General features: G+C 36.1%; 1 protein-coding gene across 3 annotated transcripts in view; it reads left to right on the top strand.

The window, feature by feature from the left end:
• LOC134651953 (rab11 family-interacting protein 4) overlaps positions 1–21,969 on the top strand; it is a 120,062-nt gene that overhangs the window by 24,322 nt on the left and 73,771 nt on the right. For all 3 annotated transcript variants that reach the window (XM_063507088.1, XM_063507086.1, XM_063507085.1), the window contains exon 2: positions 17,357–17,392. The gene's annotated coding sequence lies outside the window, so the exon portion shown is untranslated. The remainder of the gene's footprint in view (positions 1–17,356; positions 17,393–21,969) is intronic.

Genomic DNA, 21,969 nt, shown 5'->3' with positions numbered 1-21,969 from the left:
ATCTGAGAACGCCTGTTTGCAAAACATTTTTTTAAATTGATTTTCCTTAAACGTTTTTCCTGTTTCTACTTTGGATGCAAAGAGAAGTCGACGTATTCCTCATAAAAGGCGGCATCGTCAAACAGCGGTCTTGACATCACTGCGAGAGCCGGGAGTGGGGCAACACTTTGACGTCTGTCATCTAGAGATCGGTTTTTGCGCCTAAACGGCGTCGCGTATTACCTAAGTCCCTAACTCTCATATATTGTGATTCTCTAATAAATATTGTTATAAATGGTGCTCTGGTGTTTTTACCCTTACAGCTTCAGAAGTGCGATAGTGATTCCTCGCCTACTACGATATAATTTGTCGAAATTGACATTACGAAATTTACCGCGCGTAGTCCTTCCTTATTTCATTGTTCTGATCGTTAATCTGATTGTAATGAGTAAATGCACCAACACCACTCATCAGTTAGGGACTTAAATATACAAAGTCCAAGATTGGTGTCAAAATCATACCTACAAGAATAGCCTACAAAACTAACCTGTGCCGGCTATTGGCTGGCGTATCGTACCTTTGCCGTGTGTTTTGTGTGTTTTGTGTTTGATTTCAGATACCTATTTCAGTTTATGTACATCAATGATCATGACTGTCAAAAATAAAACATATTGACAGTGTAATAAAGCTGCTGGCATGTATGTATTACAATATTCACAGCAGAAGATCACAAGACATAAGCTGACAGATACCATTAGGTACAATTGAATTTTGATATTGGTATGAATGAAATAAATCCTTGGGATTATAGAGTAACTCAGGTAAAAGTTAACTCAGGTAAGAAGTCTGTCGATCCAACACCTAACAGTGCTCCGGGGCCATAGTGGTAAATATTCACTGCCTCACTTATATGTTGTGTTATTTTTGTAATCTATGTGTTTTCAGATACATAACATAATGTGATTAAGTATGTCTACATGACATATTAACAAAATGCTATGAACATTTTCTAAAGTTTGTGTCGTGGTGAAATTTACATTCAAGTAAAAAGCATACAAAACAAGTTTGGTAATGTAGCCTTGATTGATGCTATATGTATGGTGGTATTATGCTTTCATGACTAACAATGAGTGCTATTTGATACTTTATCCTTTCAGTCAAATTAAAATAGATTACAAGTTTTCAAAAACACTGGAATATTGGTTACAACAACAATAAGGAGAAATTACTTGTTGTTTCATATGTGTGTGTGTGTGTGATATTACACATGCTTATTGCAACTAAAATAATGCTTTGTTGGTGTGTTTTTGGTTTGTGTAATTTCCAGAAATTTAACAGCAATGATTCTTGAATTGAACGACCATACCGTCGTTGAAGGTACTAGAGTGGCTATCGGGTCAGGCCTCTATAATGTGCCTGGATGGACATGGATAATATTTCAAAGTTAGTTGGTTATGGATGCCAGGTATAATATGTCCAAGTGTTCAACTAATTCATTATATGGAGAAAATATGTTGATACTTAATCTCTGATGTCATGGAGAATGAGGTATTTATTTAGAAATAAAATGCTTGTTCATGTTGTACATGTATACTAACGGTTAGTATGTGTTACATTGACTGTGGGTTGGTAAAGTGCGCTTTGTGAATAAGCGAAAGGTGACAGTTATTTGTAGCTGGTTAGTATTGTCTGTGACAAAAGTAGTCGCTCCATGTATCCGGAGCCTCCTCGGACTGAATATTTTAAAAGACAGTTCATATCACATATAACCTCCTGCATTTTTGCAATTAACATTAAGCTGCAGACATACTGATAAATAAGGCAGTAAATCATTTGAGATGTTGAGAAAATTTCTGTCTGTACATATTATTGATTGGTTCTATGTATGAAAAATCTTATGAATGTTTATACAAATTAATTGCATACAGCTTATAGTATGTTGTGGTTGTTGTTTTGTTCATTGGGATGTTGGTTAAAGTTTGCATTGCAAATATTTTTCACAAAATGTCATATTATAAAATGAACCAAAGACATATATTTAAACAGACTTACCAAACTAATGAAAGTTATTGGCATGACATTGTCAAGTGTTTGAGTTATTGACAATGATAATCATTTGTGTTCTAACAGTATGTTTCAGATGCATTTCCTTATAACAAAACTTTATTACTGATGAAGTTTGATGAATTTCCAAGGTTAAAATCTTGTCAAAGAGATGGACATATTGAACAAGATATTTACTGAGCTGAGTATGACACTGGTAAAGCAGGTTGTTGCTAATGGTAAGCGAGGTAAATACTTTCAGGAGTCAATATGGATATTGACGGTCTACATGATACATGTCTTTTACATACAAGTGCGACTGGACTCTAAACGTTCCAGTCCGATAAGTGTTTTATGGGTGAATATTAAACGAAGGTAAATAGCTTGGTTAAAGCTTTCCAAATAACTATTTTAACCCATTCACTGCTAATGAACATTGACCGAAGAATATCATGTCACGAGCTACTGTTTGAAGTTATTGACGGTTTTTGTCTGAACTTGTAGTGTGTTATGGTACCGTTTGCATTAATAAACAGTACACTTTTATTACTTCTGGGTTTCATAAATCAGAAGTTATAAATAATAATATGTTTCACAAATTTTGTGGGTTCACTAAGTATGTATTTCATTGTTTTGAAAAATGCATAAATTGTGGTTTATTATGTTATGAACTCATTTATCTTACAATGTGTGCTTGCATGGCATTTAACAAAATTATTTAGTTTTGTGCAGGTACAAGTTAACCTGGATGATGATGTGTTGAGTTATCTACACATAAAATGCACATGCACAGCTGGAGAAAATCAACAATGTGTGTCTTGGGATTGGAAGCTTTATGGTTTAAGCATATGTGCCATGATTTGACTGATTGGTCATTATCAATATACACTTCATGATGGTTGAAAAATACAATTTGTGAAACCTCGATAAGGCGAACCTGGGTAAGAGAGGAACCTCGATAACATGAACTTCTGTTCCGGCTCTACTGTAGTTCAATGTTGGTATAGTAAGAGTGTTGCCTTTATTTAGGGGCACGGAAGAGGCAAGCCAAGTTGCACATGATCATTTACAATTGGTTGCATAGTAGCAACTGCTTATTATTTTATATTTCCCATATTAAGGGCAAATGCTGTTATTTCAGGTACCGTTTTCAGATTAAGAACTGACTACGAGTATATTCTCAGATTAGGAACTGAGATATAATTTTATGAGACACTCGGATTGAGAACTGAGTGATTATTTTATTTATATTACTTACTCTCGAGTTTGGAATCGAGTTGTGATTTTGTTTTATCCCAGATTTAGAACTGGGTTACTGTTGTCATACTTATGTGTTTTGTTAACAGGTTTGGCGACTAAAATAAACACATTGTGCTTGATTAATTTTATTAGACACTCGGATTGAGAACTGAGTGATTATTTTATTTATATTACTTACTCTCGAGTTTGGAATCGAGTTGTGATTTTGTTTTATCCCAGATTTAGAACTGGGTTACTGTTGTCATACTTATGTGTTTTGTTAACGGGTTTGCCGACTAAAATAAACACATTGTGCTTGATTAATTTTATTAGACACTCGGATTGAGAACTGAGTGATTATTTTATTTATATTACTTACTCTCTTCAATGTCTGCTATAGAGCTTTAATTATTATGTGCTCTTTAAGAAGGGCTGTTACTTTAGTCTTGGCAAGGGATGCTATCCTTAATAGGCTACTTCCTGGCGCCAGTAATCGCAACAGAGGCTTTAAGGAGCGGCCTGTTGCTTGTCACTGTCCTTGAGAGGGTGGTTGTTGCTGATATTTGCAGTGTAGGCCTTAAGAGGTGGACCATTGCATGTGATATAAGACTATCCTTCAGGGGATGGTTGTTACTGGTATTTGCGGTGTAGGCCTTAAGAGGCGGACCATTGCATGTGATATAAGACATCCTTAAGAGGATGGTTGTTACTGGTATTTGCGGTGTAGGCCTTAAGAGGCGGACCATTGCCTGTGATATAAGACATCCTTAATAGGATGGATGTTACTGGTATTTGCAGTGTAGGCCTTAAGAGGTGGACCATTGCATGTGATATAAGACTATCCTTCAGGGGATGGTTGTTACTGGTATTTGCGGTGTAGGCCTTAAGAGGCGGACCATTGCATGTGATATAAGACATCCTTAAGAGGATGGTTGTTACTGGTATTTGCGGTGTAGGCCTTAAGAGGCGGACCATTGCCTGTGATATAAGACATCCTTAATAGGATGGATGTTACTGGTATTTGCGGTGTAGGCCTTAAGAGGCGGACCATTGCATGTGATATAAGACATCCTTAAGAGGATGGTTGTTACTGGTATTTGCAGTGTAGGCCTTAAGAGGCGGACCATTGCATGTAATATAAGACTTTCCTTAAGAGGATGGTTGTTACTGGTATTTGCAGTGTAGGCTTTAAGAGGCGGACCATTGCATGTGATATAAAACTATCCTTAAGAGGATGGTTGTTTACTGGTATTTGCAGTGTAGGCTTTAAGAAGCGGACCATTGCATGTGATATAAGACTATCCTTAAGAGGATGGTTGTTTACTGGTATTTGCAGTGTAGGCTTTAAGAGGCGGACCATTGCATGTGATATAAAACTATCCTTAAGAGGATGGTTGTTTACTGGTATTTGCAGTGTAGGCTTTAAGAGGCGGACCATTGCATGTGATATAAGAATATCCCTAAGAGGATGGTTGTTTACTGGTATTTGCAGTGTCGGCTTTAAGAGGCGGACCATTGCATGTCACATAAGACTATCTTTAAGAGGATGGTTGTTACTGGTGTTTGCAGTGTAGGCCTTAAGAGGCGGACCATAGCATGTGATATAAGACTTTCCTTAAGAGGATGGTTGTTACTGGTATTTGCAGTGTAGGCCTTAAGAGGTGGACCATTGCATGTGATATAAGACTATCCTTAAGAGGATGGTTGTTACTGGTATTTGCTGCAATGCAGGCCTTAAAAGGCGGACCGTTGCATGTGAGCTTATTTTATCCTTAATAGGCTAATTTTGTTACTGGTATATCTGCAGTGCAGGCCTTAAGAGGCGGACCATTGCATGTGATACAAGACTATCTTTAACAGTCTAGTTTGTTGCTGGTATCTGCAGTGCAGGCTTTAAGAGGCGGACCATTGCATGTGATATGATATTATCCTTAAGAGGAACATTATTTCTACTACCGATAAATGTTTTATCTATATCCTATTTGTTGTTGACCTTGAGAGGTTGGCTTGAGACCTTGTTTACAAAAGGATATTTTAATGACCTTAAGACTGATGATCTCAAGGTTACCTTGAAAGGGTTGCTTGCACTTATACCTTCTAGGGATCGCTGGCGAAGTACCGGATCCAGTAGAGTTGGAGGGAGTGCCTGTTCGAAATACCCAGTTGGAGCGAGTGCGTGCACCGGGCTCCGTGAAAACCTTATCGTGAAGGGCTGACTTCTACGGTCGTTGCGCCTACAAGGGCAGTGGTGTCCTAGCCTAGGCAGCTCCGCACAGGCATGAGACGTGTCCCATGTTAGCCTCTCACGAGATGTACGCATTTTTGTGCGTGCATGCGAGGGAGTCTTACATCCTACAACGGAGAAGCCAATTGTGAGTTTGTTCCAAGTCTTTGCTTTTAAAACGACACAAATAGTCATTGTTACGTTAAGCGGTCAGTATGAACGCACCGCTCAATGGAAGGTTTGGGTTAGCTGCATGGGTATACATGCTAGAAATTTATCAAAATCTAATAAATCCTTCAAAGTTATATGACGTTATTCACAAGAAAATAATTTATGTTAGATGGTGTTAAAAAAAAAAGGGGGTGGTTTATCTACCTGCCGCTAGATGTCACGCTCATCGCAATATTTTATTATTTTGCATAATTAATTAATTGGTAGTTATATCCTCTTGGTGTCATATGCACGTGAATTAAGCCTTTTGTGTATTTCAAGCAAGTGCTGAGCAGACTTGCATATCCTAACACCTCTCATACCACGGATTATTTGGTACCTAGCCTGGTCATGCTTTCTTACATTTGGTTCAGTCGGCTTAAGCCCTTACTCCAATTCGACTGAAATAGAACTAAATATCTTGGTGTAAGTTGACAATAACGAAATAGACCGTTTCAACGGAACTCGAGTCGAATTACTCAAAAGGACCAAGGCTTGTATATCGGCTGAGCGTAAAAGGTGCTTGTTCAATTCGCAGAATATTGAACTGGTGGAGGCTACATCCACCTGGTGAAGACCCAGCTTGCTGCGACTGCGTTGGCTGTGGCAGACTTCAGTGGCTGCACTGATGACAGTGACCTGCGGGGCGCTGGTCGGGTCAGGCGATGGCCGAGCTAAAAGGCGGCATCGTCAAACAGCGGTCTTGACATCACTGCGAGAGCCGGGAGTGGGGCAACACTTTGACGTCTGTCATCTAGAGATCGGTTTTTGCGCCTAAACGGCGTCGCGTATTACCTAAGTCCCTAACTCTCATATATTGTGATTCTCTAATAAATATTGTTATAAATGGTGCTCTGGTGTTTTTACCCTTACACTCACTTCTATTTAGTGTTTTGAGAACCGAAGTTTTAAATCATATTTTATGCTCCCTGAAAAGTTCTTCTCTCTCGTTTTTATCTGGGTTGTGTTCATTTTCTCTTAAATGCAGCTAGCAGGCGTATTACCTATGGATAGTTTTATCCACGTGATAAAATAACTGTCACTTTTTAACGCCGCGGGACAGAAAATGACGGACACCGTTTTATCACGCTGTCACGTAGACAAGAACGACCATCATATCCGTACAGCCCTAGTAGCACAGTCGCATTTTTATCGTTTATCACCATGCCTGTCACGTTCTAACAAGTATGTAAGTGCAAAAGTGACGGGCATAGTGATAGTCGATAAAAATGGAACCGTGCAATGCTGAGCCCGCTGGTTCCTTAAACGAAAACTCCTTCTTAGAAGCCACAGTAAATTTTGATAATATTATACTATCTTTAGGTAGGTACTAACTTCACTCTTTGAGCATCACTCCACACACCTCTAATTAGATTTTCAGCGTAATATTTTCGCATGTCACTTAACATCGTAAGATTCGTAAGCACGTAAGTAGTTCAAGTCAAACATATGTACCTACACACATTTGCACTTAATTCCCTTGTAATAAGGCGTAAAATGTATACATATATCCTACGCCGATCGCCTAAAACCGTTCCTCGAACTCCATTATATAGGTGCAGTCGCCATCAGATATATCGGAGCGGTCAAGGCGCTCACAAATATCTGAACACGCCTCTATTGTCAAGGCGTTAGAGTGCGCGTTCAGTTATTGTGAACACCTTGGCCGCTCTGATATATCTGATGGAGACTGTACAGGCAAGTAAAATTAGCTCTACTGTGAGACTATGGGACGCCTCGCTCCAATTATAGCAAGCATTAATAGTACACTTTATATCCTCACAACTATTTCGCTGTGAGTGAAATACGAGCGAATGTCCCGGGTTCTGGAGTGCGGCCAAGTCCTTCCACGGAAATAAAGTAGGATTGAAGAGATAGCTAAAGGAGTAGGTATCCTAGGACATGGCTGGATTATTAATGGTTTATAGCGTTCAATTGAATCGCGAGATATCTATTTGTGTAAGATTTAGAATTAAAAACATGACGTTTTTACACTGTCAATTTGACTGACGATTTTAAATTATCATCTTTTTATTACGCTCTGTCTACTTGTAAAAAAAAAACTAAGGCGTAAGAGTCTATGTGGAAAGAGAAGAGTCGTGGAAAGTATGGGGCCCAATACATTCCACGACTCTTCTCTTTCCGCACAGACTCTATATGTAACTGAATGTGGTAAAACGAGTAATAGATACGTAATATGCAAATTACAATGGGTTACATAATTTTATTATACTATCTAAAGTATCTAAATATTTATTCACGCTTTGTTATATTCGTGCGGTTATCATAATTCTAAGGTGGGAAAATGACTTCCAAAAGTTCCAAAGTGACATTTAGCCACTAAATACTTACCTCCTTATTCATAATTTTAGCCACTAAATACCTATATCTTTCTTACAAATAATATCTATTTCATTTCATAAGTCAAAATGACAAATTAAGACAAATGAATGATTAATAGCTAGCTAATTGAGGCTTGTAGCGCGTTTATGAATAACGTCATTAAGTAGATAATATATGTCGCAATTAGAATCGACACCACTTAAAATGTTGTCACTTCTATCTACTTCCATGCACGACCACGCAAATCTGATTTTAACAAGATTTATGCATAAGATCTCATTTCGTCGCTTCCAAATCGATCCCGCAACTATTTAACAGAGAATCTTCTTCAAATGGCATCTTTCCCAGTAACCGTACAAGTTTTTAACAGTCTAATAGATCCAATGACGAGACGATCAAAGACGTGTCAGTTCAAAGCGTTTACGACGCTATATTTCCTCCGAGAACTGGTTTAACACCATTTTAGAGGAAATTTGGGTTATCGGCTGACTTGGCATGGACTATTGAGGACAGTTTCATGACGTGTCCGTCGTAAAATCAATGAGTTGCGGCTAAAAGGTAGAAGTTAGGAGTGTAAGGACTTGGAAACTATAACTCAAAGGGTTGTTAGGTTTTGTAAGTTTTGTAACTATTGTCGTGAAAATAGACATAAGTATATTAGCGGTCGTTAAAAATAATTGCCATCATAAAACTGGTTTTAATTATCACAAAGACTAAGTTGACCGCAATAAAAAGTTAAGCTGCAATTTTGAAACCCAATGTCCATGATACGAGTATTTTTGTTGCAATTTAAAAACAACCCACGAAATTATGGCCTTGACCGGAGTACTAATGACGTGGCCTGAAAACTGTTGTTTGACTCATATGCCCTTTCGATTGTATCTTTAGTCGGAATCACCTCGGCTTGTGGTAATTGTGGTATATGCTAGCCAAATATGGTACGATGCGAAAACGTAGGCGCTGTAGAGGTATTGTAAAAGCTTTGAGAATGACTAATCGAACAACAGGTTTTGGATGTAGATGCACTTGGATATAACGCCCAAACTTGGCTAAGTTTTGTTAACAGAAAATTACGCGTGCTCTTCCGTTTACATTTTCTTTTAATCCTTAATTTTGGCACAAAAAAGTCAAGGTACCTACAAGGTACAAGTCTCTTTGACGCTCAATAACAATGGTTCTGATTCAGAAAAAAAACAAAGGAGGTCAAAGGTTATCTATGTCTTGACATACCTTTGTAAGTGCCAATTTATCTAGTAAAAGAAAACCAATACTACACAGTACTTACAGTATTTTTCATCATGTATCTACCCACGAATGGGAGTGTATGTAAAGCTAATTTCAGAATTGCGAAAGTTGCAAATAATAACGAGATACAAATGTTATAATCATAAACCAAAGGTATTCAATACCTTTTGGAATTCCTTTATTATTAAAGAAACAACGGTAAAAAGTAAAATGGCATTTCTAACAATAAGCCGGTTATCGTCACGACAGAGATATCGATTGGAGCCTACTCCTAACCTAATAGCCCATGCCTTTACAATCGACCGACCACTGCATGACCACTGTAGTTGTCGCTACGGACAGTTACTTTTAGAGGTCGCAATCAGCTTTCCCTTTAAAGTTTAAACTTTAAACAATCGAAATATAGGGACAATTAGTGAACCTTCTAAAATAAGAACCTTTTATGCACTTGTTAGAACAAAGAGCTAGACAACGGGCGGCATTATTGTTAAGTTGCGATTACTTCTAGCTAGGCAAACTAGGGTCAGAGTCGCAATGTCGTGAAAAACGAATTATGGGGTCTACATCCGAAATTCCGAATACTTTGAAATAAATAAGCAACAACGGTTGCACTCCGGGAGTGCCGATAGAAGTGAAAACTCACCTCACTATGATACCGACGCCCGGTAACACAATACATACGTTTAGCGGAGGTATTCTATTTATTTATTATATATTATTATCATTCTCAAATAAGATCACACTTTTTCATTGACATGTTTATTTACATACTGCCATGACAACGTCAAATTATTTGAACATAGGTAAAGAGTCTTGAAAAGGAGTCCACAACATAAATGTCAAATAACATTGAGTTTTTCTTTATTGATTTAAATGCCATTTAAATTATGAGTGACCACCTTACGGGGCTTACGGTCACGTGATCGCCTTACGCCCCTTACGGTCACGTGATCGCCTTACGCTGTCTCGAGTTTATCATTTTTTCCCCACCTCAAAAAGTGCCCAGGGCCGCTAAAGAATTTTCACTTCAAAAAGAGTTGTATTAAGACTATTAAGACGAAGATAAAAATTAAGTAAGTAACTAATAAGGTGTTATGGACCTTAGGGGATGAATTCTGAAATAAAATTATTATTTTTTTAAAGTAATGTAGGTAATTGTCTTACTAATATACAATGAAAAGACTAACAGATACAGGTAATAAACTCAGATGGTCACGTAAAATGGATTTCGATAACTTATCAATCTTATCATTATTTGAAATAGTAAACTGTTCTTAAATTTGTTGCATAAATTAGGCAATATGCAATTTCTTTATTTCGTAATTACAAAGTTTAAATATCTATGAAATATACGCGTTTAGTGATTATAATCACATTGTAACGATTTACGAAAACAAATACTGAACATAACTAAGTCATAATAAATTATAAGTTAGCCAATACCTATAATCCAATTAAGTTGTTATTTTAGGTATTAGTAACCTAATATTCACGTAAAACATACAAACAAGGGGATTGATACATCAGTGGGTCGTATTTCATAGTTTCATATACATAACGTACCAAAGTAATCGCTCCAACGATTTCAGTTGCCCCTCGATATATTACATTGTATATCGAAACAAACAAAGACCACACGAATATCTCAACGCGATTTTATTGTCGTTATTGCGTGTTATTTTTTAAGATCCCAAATTTAACTTGATAGATTCAAGTCCACCGTAATCTAGGTAACCATCACAGAATCCGACACAATACAATATCGCTAAATGCAAGAAAATCTCGCAACACAAGCGTATTGATATCAACGTAAGTAATATTTTCCGTTTCTGAATGTATGCAATCTAAGTTTAAGTCAGTGAACGTAAGTCCGTAAACCCTTATTAAAGCGTTATGTACCCTAATGAATAGGCAGTGAGCATCGGCCGTTTCTTCCCGAAAGGCCCGTTATGCGTGCGGTCGAGTTCACAACCAACTTTACAAACCAACGTTAAAAAATATCTACACGACCTTATTTTCAATGTCTTACAGGCATATATTTTTTGAATGTTGGCTTGTAAAGATGTTTTTGTGAATTCGAGTGTACTAAGTGCATATGCCATTGCATTACGATTTTCAAATTCCCAGTTAACAGCATTGCCTGTTAATTGACTGTTTTTAGTTCTTACTGCAACGTGATAAGGTTTACTAATGATTATTTCTGCTGTAGATACACTGAAAGAAATATTTGCATAACTGTAACCAAATATTTGATTACAGCTTACTAAAAAATTGGGACTTGCGAACTAGGTGTTATCCATTACCAAACCGTGTTTTGCTATTTCTGTTGAGATATGAACAACTTAACTATTTATGTTACTATATTAAATTGTATGTTCTACTTATAACAAAAGTATTAGTCTAGTAAGAATTATAATATTTTGTAATTTACAACAAAAGTACCAGCATCATTTTATTACTATTGAGGAAACAATTTAATTATTTAATAACCAAATTGTTCATGAATCTAATATCTTCTAGTTGGTTGCAAACACAAAAATACTTTGTCATAATTAAATAATCCCACATTTACTTAGTAGTTTAACTGTTGAATTATTTTCTGAATTGATTTGTTTATTAGCAGCCACATTGTTCGTCAACTGGTAACTTATTTATTTTGCTGATGTGTTACAGTAGGTTAAGTTGTAAATAAGACTGTTTAGTCTGGTAACTAGTAACTAAACTGTTTAGCTACAAGTAGCTTGACCGATTTAGTAATTTATAATCAAAATGAATTGTAAGTATACCTTTTAGTAGCCTTACCATGATGTCTTATTGCAATTCTGTTTAGCACCTAAACAGAATTGCTACAGGACGGAACTACAGTCGCATAACTCCGTCCCGCAAATCAGTTTTGAAAGTTTTCAGAAAATTAACATAATGCAACTTGATATGAATATTTGAATTGTATGGTTTTTAGGTAGGTATAGGTAGCATAGTAAAACTCTTCCTTTAAATGATAAGTATATGTTTATTCTAATAATTACTGTATTTATGAAGTCTTAAACAATATTACAATATAATCGTTTTTAGTTTATTTAGGTCTAATCAAAAAGTACCATCTCTTCCCAAGCGTCCTCAGTAAAAATAATTATAGTTCTACATATTTCTAATACTGTTCCCAGTAATAAGTACTGGGAATACAAATTCCCAGTTGCTAAGCTGAGAATTTATATTTCCAGTAAGTACTTATCAGTGGCAACAGGTAAAAAAATCTCAGCTGTCACTAGTGGTAACAAATTTGTATACAACAAATATTATCATTATCAGCTACTTAAAGGAAAATGCTCGAGTGCACAAGAGTACGTATTAAAGGTAACTAGGTAATCATTATCATTCCCATTTGTGGCCACTAGAGACATTCTAATACATAAGGTCAATGTGGCCAATTCCGTCATAGGGGCTATTCCCCCCAGGAGGGGTTTTTACACACCAGTACAGATTTAGGTAATAATTACATTGATAAAGCAGTAGTGATTGCCTTTAGTTTCAGCTATCAAAAGTAGAGGGGCTTTTTTCCTATGGTTGATAAAAATTAAATATACGCTTGTATACGGAATAGTCCCTATGACGGAGTTGGCCGCACTGACGTTACAAACATTAATATAAAAAATATATGGGCAGCAGCTGGATATTTACCCAACAGGACGGGTACAGGGGGCGGGGGTAATTTTGGTAGCCATTTTAAAATACGCATCAACTGCATTTACAATAGACGTTACTTCGTAACGAACATTATTTACAATTATGTACCTGGCTGATATTTCTTTGATACGAGGTCCCACAATTACTATAGCCGGCTGCAACGTTAAGTCCATTCCGCGAAGTTTTTCCGCTCTGCGTGCGATGGTGTCTTCTATTTGCGCCGCACTTTTCACATGGATAATGAATCCCTCCAGCCAGGGATCGGATACCGGTATTTTTTGTATGGGAACGGAAACGGTATTTTTTCGTTCTTTGCTAATTACTTCATTTCTAATTGGGCAATCTAATAATACGAAGTCGTAACCTAAAAACACAACTGAGTCCTACATTTCGAGTATAAAATAATTCGAAAAATATGGTTATTTCTAAGTTTTTGCAAAAAACCGGTTCCGATCCCTGCCTCCAGCACCTCCTGCTTAGACGGCCGCCAAGAGTATCGAAATCGATGCTGTGTTCTGAAATTAAAACATGCACATATCAGCATACCTATGTTCAATTGTTCACTGATAAAGGAGATAGGTACAATAGAACTTTCCAACAATTCCAACGAATGTCAATATAGCCAGTCCTTTCACCTACCTAATTGCGCATTCAACCCTTCTGGGCATTGAACACATTAGGTAGATGTCTAATAGTAACGCTACAACTCGCAAATATCATGTAATTAATTAATGTTATTAAATAATATTGTTACTTACCTTTAAATTTATCAATATACATAGGGAGTCCCCATGATTTCAAATACTCCTCCATGGTCGTAGTAGTACAACTTGTACATGAGGCATCACGCTCAGGCGGAGTTCCGGCGGACTCCGCCGCCGCCGCCTCCACAAATTCGTCCATATTAACAACAAGGGCTTGCCTGAAAGGTTTTTTAACAAAAACCATCAATATATTTAGTATCTTTGTAGAAACAAAATTTAGTGAACAACTTTACTAACGTTCCGGACTCACAACTGACAGAGGAAACAGGAACAAACAGGTTTGCTTCGGTCCGTTTTATAACGTGCGCGTCGTTCCGTTTCACATATTTATAAACAATCACTCGTGCTACAGATAACAAAAGTTTGGTAGCTATCTTACTAAACATTGCGTACTTTATAACTATAGTTTTGTTAATTTCGTACATTTGCTTAAGCTCATAAACAGTTGAAAAGCCACTTAATTGTTACAAAACTATTTTTTGTTAATAAATAAAGTAGTAAATTGAAGATAACATAATTGTTTGTCAAATATCTGAATGATATTGTTTCCTGATTGTTATTTAGGTAAAATTATAAGTATGCGATTAGATTTGGTTAAAATCAATTAAACACATTAACAGTTAGTAATTATATACAGTTTAGTTATAACAACATTACACAGTTTGTTAATAAATAGTCCAACATACTGATAATAAATAAGGATACATTTAAGTTAATTTAAAAAAACGGTTTCGTTGCCGCAGCCCTACCATTTTGTTTAAGTTGATTAAGTAAATAACAGCCCAATATTAAATTACTGCACATCAAATACAAAATAACATGACTAGTATTGTGTACACCACAAAATTAGTTTTGTAAATATAACTAAAATTTGTTTCGCTGTAACTTAAGTTGAACTATTTCTTAAAGTACTCAATTAGTTCAGTTAATTATTTCTTTCAGTGTAATGGTAGGTCGCGTGCATAGACTAGACTAGACTGGTTATAAATACGCCCTAAGGCTGTAAATCCTGTTGGACATCCGTTCCTTCAGTAGAGGTCAGTTACCGATTCTGGTTTTGTTTTCTAAATGCGAACTCCTTCATCGCTTTTAACTCTTGCGTTTATACATACATGTAATATGTACTCCACTTACAGAAGGTCGGTAGAGAAGAAAGAGTATAAAGCTTTAAAGCTCTTCCTTTCTGACTGTCTCTGAGCGACATACGCACATACGTATACAATACGATCTTGGCCTTATTAGCCTATGCCGTCATAGGCTTCGCTGCAATAAATTCAATAAAAGCCGGTCTTCTTCACATTTACTAACTATATTTAAACTGGCCATTTAATATTTCAGAGATGTACATACTTGATAATTTTGTTCCGTAACACTTTTAACATTCAGCCCTAAACTTATTTTTTTCGTATTTGTTATCTTTGCAATTATTATGTGTTTCCCGTTTTAAGTTAAATATTTAATTAGTTTATATAAAAATACCGTGAATTAATAAACTTAAACAATCAGGAAACAATATCTAGGCAGGGGACACAGCAGTGCCCCCGCCAAGTCCAGTAAAACAACAGACGCACATTTATTGCGCTTAGCGTAGCGTAGCGTTGTCAGCTTGACTGCCCAATTGTCATAAAAATGTTATGATATGACGAATTTATGGAACAGTTCATGCATGGCACTAGGAAAAACCAATTGACATGCGGAACAAAAACCGGTACCGAATAGAAATCACATTAATTGAAGAAGAACAAACATGCATTGCCGCGTTTTAATCAAATTGCCGGATTTTGTAGATACTCCTACTTTTATATTTGCACACGCGCCGATTGTTCTAAGGCCGGTAGGTTATGGCATACCTATCCGTCTAAAATTATTTTTATTAAAGGTATTTTTCTAACTGTAGGTATTTATTTGAAAAAAGTTACGGACATAAAAAAATGGTATGATGAGATCCGTGTAAATTATACCTATTGATTTCTATATCACATTTTTTCGATGTTTTGTCTTAATGCAACGTGACCATAATTAGATAATTACTGACCACAATGCGACTAAAGATTAGGGAACACGTGAAGCTTGACGTCAAATACAGTAGATATTTAGGGGAAGCCTTATACATTACACGTATACCTATAAGAATTGATGGTCACAGTTTTAGGTGGTGAACTTGTGATTTACGGTGAAGCCCACAAGTAAATAGAAAAGGCTTCAGTATATAGATAATCATTGTATTTATTTTATACTTAATAAGTACAAACAGATCGCAGTATACATAGGCAGCTAAAAATATTAAAAGCAACAAAAAAGTGTAGACAATTGAAATTTAACAACACAAGCGAACAGTCTCCCTCCTCTTCTCATGGGTCATTGTCTAAATTCAATTTTTAAATTATAAGATTTGCAATTTGAATGAAGCTGACCTTGCGCGGTTATTATTCAAATGGCACTAAAGTACCACAGACATTAACAAAGCTTGCCAAATATCACTATCATGGGTATCGAATCACCTTTATCCACCGCGGGTGTGTCTAATCTTGGAATGGATCGACGTCGTGTTATTACGATGTCTACTAAGTGCAGCGCTTCGACAAACTAGCGCCAGTTAAAAAACTTCCTATTCCTTTGTAAATATATCGAATCTCCAAATACATTCCACGACTCTTCTCTTTCCGCACAGACTCTACTGTGCGGAAAGAGAAGAGTCGTGGAATGTATTGAAACCCATACATTCCACGACTCCTCTTTCCGCACAGACTCCACTTACGTGGTCGTAACCATCGCCTCCTAGCGAATGAAACCCCTCATACAACACTCACCAGTCTCCAATCGTCCGCTCCCGGACACTTCTCAACATTTTTTTAATTTTTGCACCTAACTGCAACTTGTTTGCCGAACGAACATCATAAACTTTATAAAGGTTTTTACGTTTTCGTGAATCAACATAGTCATCATCACTATAGCTTAATTATAGTCATATTAGTCATATAGTTTTATTACTTTAGCTTTACTATAACATATTTAATTTTACAGCGCATTGGCGCCCCTAGCTGTAAGGCTGTAAAATATCACATAATAAATATCAAATACATAATTAAGTATATCGGTTTGTCTGAACTACTAGGCTAAGTAACGATGGGAATGCAGCCCAGAAGCGGTTCTTCCTGACCTTTCAACTTTCAACTGGCACGCTCTGCAGAAATTATATCGCTTTCTGATAGCTTTTTGCCATTCGCAAAAATGGTTTGCTTTGGCCCACTTACACTTTCGTATTTATTTTTAAGATGCTGAATATTTTTTTTTTATACTTATGGATCAAAATAAAAGAGTCGTTTACTATTCGATATTTCGTATGAAAATTTATCTGGGGGCTCGGTAGTGCCCCCGCCAAGTAAAACAAAGGGCATTTCCTACCTTTTCTCAGGGTGATTTATCGTATAGGTACCTACATATTTTCTTATTCTCATGATAAGATTTACGCTAATGGATTTCATTTATACTTATGCATGCCTGCAATCAAAATTTAATAGTGTTTCAGTGTCAGTCGACTTTATACCTTATACATATATTGTATTATGATAAAACATATTGTAATTTTTTTATCGTGGAATTAAATTCTCATTTCTCTTTTCAGATCTCGCTGTTTTCAAGAAAGGTGGATAATCGTTCGGTGAGCAAGTTTTTTATAGTCATCACAATAATTATTACGTCATTAAAGGAAATGGTGGCGGTATGCGATGCACGTCCCCGCGTCCGTCCGGTTTGCTTCTTATTTCGGGGCATTGACTAAATATTGTGACTATCATTCCAACGTATTAGTTACATATTATTAATCTGAATAATCTCCCCGAATCTGAATAATATAAACAGTAGGTAATAGTTAACCATTTCAGCTCAAATTGGCTACACCGATTATAATGATGACATAATGATTATACCGATTTGTAATCATTCGGGAGACTATCGCTCTAATGTCTATTATTGTTAAATTCCAAACTAGAATATTATGTACAGTCACCTGCAATAATATGTTACAACAAAACAAAAAGAAGGCCGCAAAAATATCTGACACGATCTTATTTGTAGAGCCATAAGAGCGTATAACATAACTCTTCGAAGACTAATATATTATTGCAGGTGACTGTACAGATAATAAAATGAGTTTTACGACTAACTCGATATTAAATTATCATAACAATAAATAACATGAACGCATAGGTACTCTCAACAGTATCTTACAACATTATTATTTTTAGAAAAATAATTCTAACTAGGTATACAGACTGAAAGAAATTACTGTATCGGCATTTAGACGATCACAATAGATTACTCAACCAGTTGGTTTAGCGGTGAGGTTAATTTGGAATAAAAACTGACTGTGGCGAATGTCATCACGTAAACTGTGCATCTAGCGGGAGTTTAAACTTTAAACACGAACAGCCGTCACAACTATACATAGTTACAAATTAGCTTTAGTATATATACATATATACTATTACTTATTATGTGCTTTATGCAAGATCAGTGTGGCGAAACTCATAGACGAGCGTATCTGTTAAAACACGCGGATGCAATTAATAAACTTTTTTTTTGCATAACAAACCATAATTATAAATTTATAATAAAAATCCCTAAGTACTTACATTATAATTTAGATATGGAATTTCTAAAACTAATATCGTATGAATAAACAAATGTATGTATTGTTCTAATTATATTTCTAAAAAACGTTGTTAATTATTGTTTACCACTTGCGTAAATTATATCTAAGGCCTAAAGTTTTAAGCAACAATATAAAAGAATAGTAAGTATACCGACTCATTGAATACCCCCTGTAGGTGTGCTCTTGCGCAACTCCCGCAGGTTGATGCCACCGCGACCACCGAGACTGCAGCTGCACTTTTTAACTGCTATTAACCTTTACTTTGATGGTAACTGCTTTCAAACTGTCTTACAAAATCAAAGCTGTAAATTTATACTTTTATACATGCAATTAAAGGCCTTGCTTATTTTACAAGCGCGCGTAAGACATGATTTACTGTCTTACGTACAGAATATCCGACGTACCTATTCTTTACATTTTTGTACGTCTAGGTACAATTCTAAAAGGGGCATGAATGAGCAATTAAATATTGACAATTGTCTGTGTTTATTTTATTCTCAAGGGTCGCAATGTAATTAGTGCTAAACTAGGCGCGTTTTAGCTACCACTACTTGTTGCGTCTTATAGAACTTGGCATGTTTTTCAAATTTATGTTTACGGTGCATATACTTAAACATGTATATGAAATTAGGTTAGTTGTTATTAAAAACCAAGAAAATAGCTTTAAAATCGTAAACATGTTAATAATTAGATAAAATCTATGCAACAAGAATAGCGTGTGTTCTCGCCGTGCTCTATTTGGTCAATATTGCATTTCTCAATACTATTGTTGTTGGCTAAACGCGACTTGCGAGAGAAACTTTAACCGAATCGGCATGCTGGAGCAGAGTAATGGATTTTTTAGCACATTCTAACGACATTGCACATAGGTACTTACCTGTTTCAGATAAGCAACACATCAGCCCACACAGTTTACTTATGTGCATGGTAGAATTTTAATATTTTGATTTATTTGCGCTATCAATTATCATTTTTTTGTCCTGAGTCGATTACTGGACACTAACAAGAAACTTACACCCACGTCTATATTTAGTTTAGTTGGATAAAGTTGGTACCTAATCAAAAAGTCATTTTCCTGCTTTTTCCGGTTTGTTGGAACGAAGTTACACAATCAGATCGTGTGCAGCAAAATAGTCATTTCCCAGCACTAATTTACTCAATTTCTTTCTTTTTTTAATTCCTAAGTAAACTAGCTTCTGCTTTCTGCTGCTGCTGCTTGCTATCCAAATCAGTTCAGGTATTTTAAGCGTGAAGAGGTAAGACAGATAGAGTTACCTAATTAATAATATTAGTAGGTAGTATAAAATGAAAAAAAGCAAATAGTTTATACAGTATCCGATACGATATCGGAGATTAAACTGATATTATAGTTTCAAATAAAACAACCGTCGCATCTGATTTTTGAAGAGGTTATATCCATCACTTCTGTCCGTCATATCTGCCTGGAAGATTAAGTCTGGCGGCGAAATAGGAAACTTACATTTCACCTGCCAAAAACATATTGGATGATAGGGAAACCTACTTAACGTAAAGTAGATATCTAACACTATTTTCTATCAAAGCTAAATAACACAACCCGTTAGAAAGAACAACCACGTCACACGGACATAACCGTCCACACATAAGTATTTGACGCCTTATAAGAATGCCAATGGAAAATACATTCTTATTGGAAACGGAACACTGTCCGTTTACTTGATTGTCGTGACATTATATTTACCGTTCTTTACGATATATTAGCCGTTGTCTCGTTGAAATAAGATTTATTTTCTCATGGCAGACTAACTTTGCCTATACTTTGATTATCATAACTTTCTCGTTTTGAGGCCGCTTGCGATAAGTTCAACAATAAATGCAGCAAACGGTAAATGCGATCGTTAGATATATAATAGGTACCTGAGTAAGTTGCATTAAGTAACTAGAACTGGTGAAGCGGTGCATGGTCAGTTGGAGCCGGCAGTCGGCTAGTCCGGTCCTTTGCCTTCAAACGGGATTTAAAAAAAAAGAAGGCACAGGCTGAGTCGTTATACAGCCTAAGCGTCTTTGGATAGTGCGAAATAAGAAAAGTTGAGAGTTATAATTTAAAATCAATGATGAATTTAATAAATGCCGTAATTTTAGTGATGGAATCATGATATGGAATCTACTTAAAATAATAATTTGAGTTCGTACTTCTTAAGAAACATGGTATTCTTAAGCTAGATAATTTTCATATAGACTATTTAAATCGCAATAGTAAATATGAAATATTACAAATGTCAAACAAGTTTCAGTCAGGTTTCAGTGATGATTTTTATGAGATACTTATTATTTATTGTAGTGTACTTACATGTGTGTTCTGAAAGTTTACACAACTGATCTTGACATTCTTGGACGATGATAACACCACTGCAAGTTGACGTGTAATATAACAATTTATTTGTAGAAAACACAGAACAAGTAGAATGGCGATGCGAGCAGGGTACGTGTCGCCGCCGGTTATGAGCAAATGCTCGCATGCTAGTACTCGCCCGCGCTGACCGTAAAATGTAAACATGCTTTTTGCGCCACAATAACGTTCAGATTAAGAAGCCAGACATCGAATCTGTCTAACGGAGGCGTATCCATTCACCAGGCAAACAAGTTTTTACTACCGTTGCGCGAGAAATGTGGAAATGTGGAGAGGAACGAGCGGCGACACCGGTTCCGATACTAACTGCGCGCGATAGCCGTTCTAACCTCTTTAATATGTTCTGTGGTAGAAAACATAAAATAAGACATTTTTACATACCTACATAACTGTATTGAGAGCTGAAAAATTGCATTATAAATTAATATAAAGTAGCCATGCAATTTTGCGGCTGGCTGTACCTAGCTGATAGATTCCTATTAGAAACTACTAGGAGAGCATGATCAGGATAGAACATTCAAGAAAAAAGACCTTGTCAAACCTATTACTCTACTAGCCTTGATGTCTGTCGGCATTTTCACTTGCGTGTGTGTCTGTTTACTAACACTTATATACCGAGTTCGCAACATATCAGATTGCTATCAGAACCAGTCAAGCGTGAGTGTGACAAGGTACCACGCCGTTCACGTATCAATAGATTTGCTCTCAGATCGCTTTGCATGCAACCGTGTGCAATTAAATATTTCGAGATAGCTGGGCAGATAGCGTGAACGATTTTGTGTACGTAATTACATAGGTGTAATATAATCTGACATGACAATTAATATCGTAGTTAATGATATATGTATATAAGAAATTGTAGGCTACTGAGATATACCTATTAGATTTTGATATCATAAATACAAGTATGATATGATATTGATTATTGCGTGAAATGAATCCGGCTATGAAAATTATAGAGCAAGCAAAGTGTACACTTTCATTTCATAATAAGTACTATTCCTACACAGTAAGTATTAAGTAGTACATTATATGAGAAATAAGTAATGAACTGCAAGGCATGTGTCTGTAGAAATGAGAGATTTAAAGCGATAGCTTGAAAGGCTATAATTTTTTTAGGTATAATCAGATCTTTAGTTAATTCAATAATAATATTACTATTTAAGTTATTAAAACACAACGAAAATACCGGCCA

This window comes from Cydia amplana, chromosome 11 (genome assembly GCF_948474715.1).
Source record: "Cydia amplana chromosome 11, ilCydAmpl1.1, whole genome shotgun sequence".
In the NCBI taxonomy this organism is placed as follows: Eukaryota; Metazoa; Arthropoda; class Insecta; order Lepidoptera; family Tortricidae; genus Cydia; species Cydia amplana.
The sequence above is the reverse complement of the archived record's forward strand: the minus strand, read 5'-3'. Positions and strand labels throughout refer to the sequence as shown.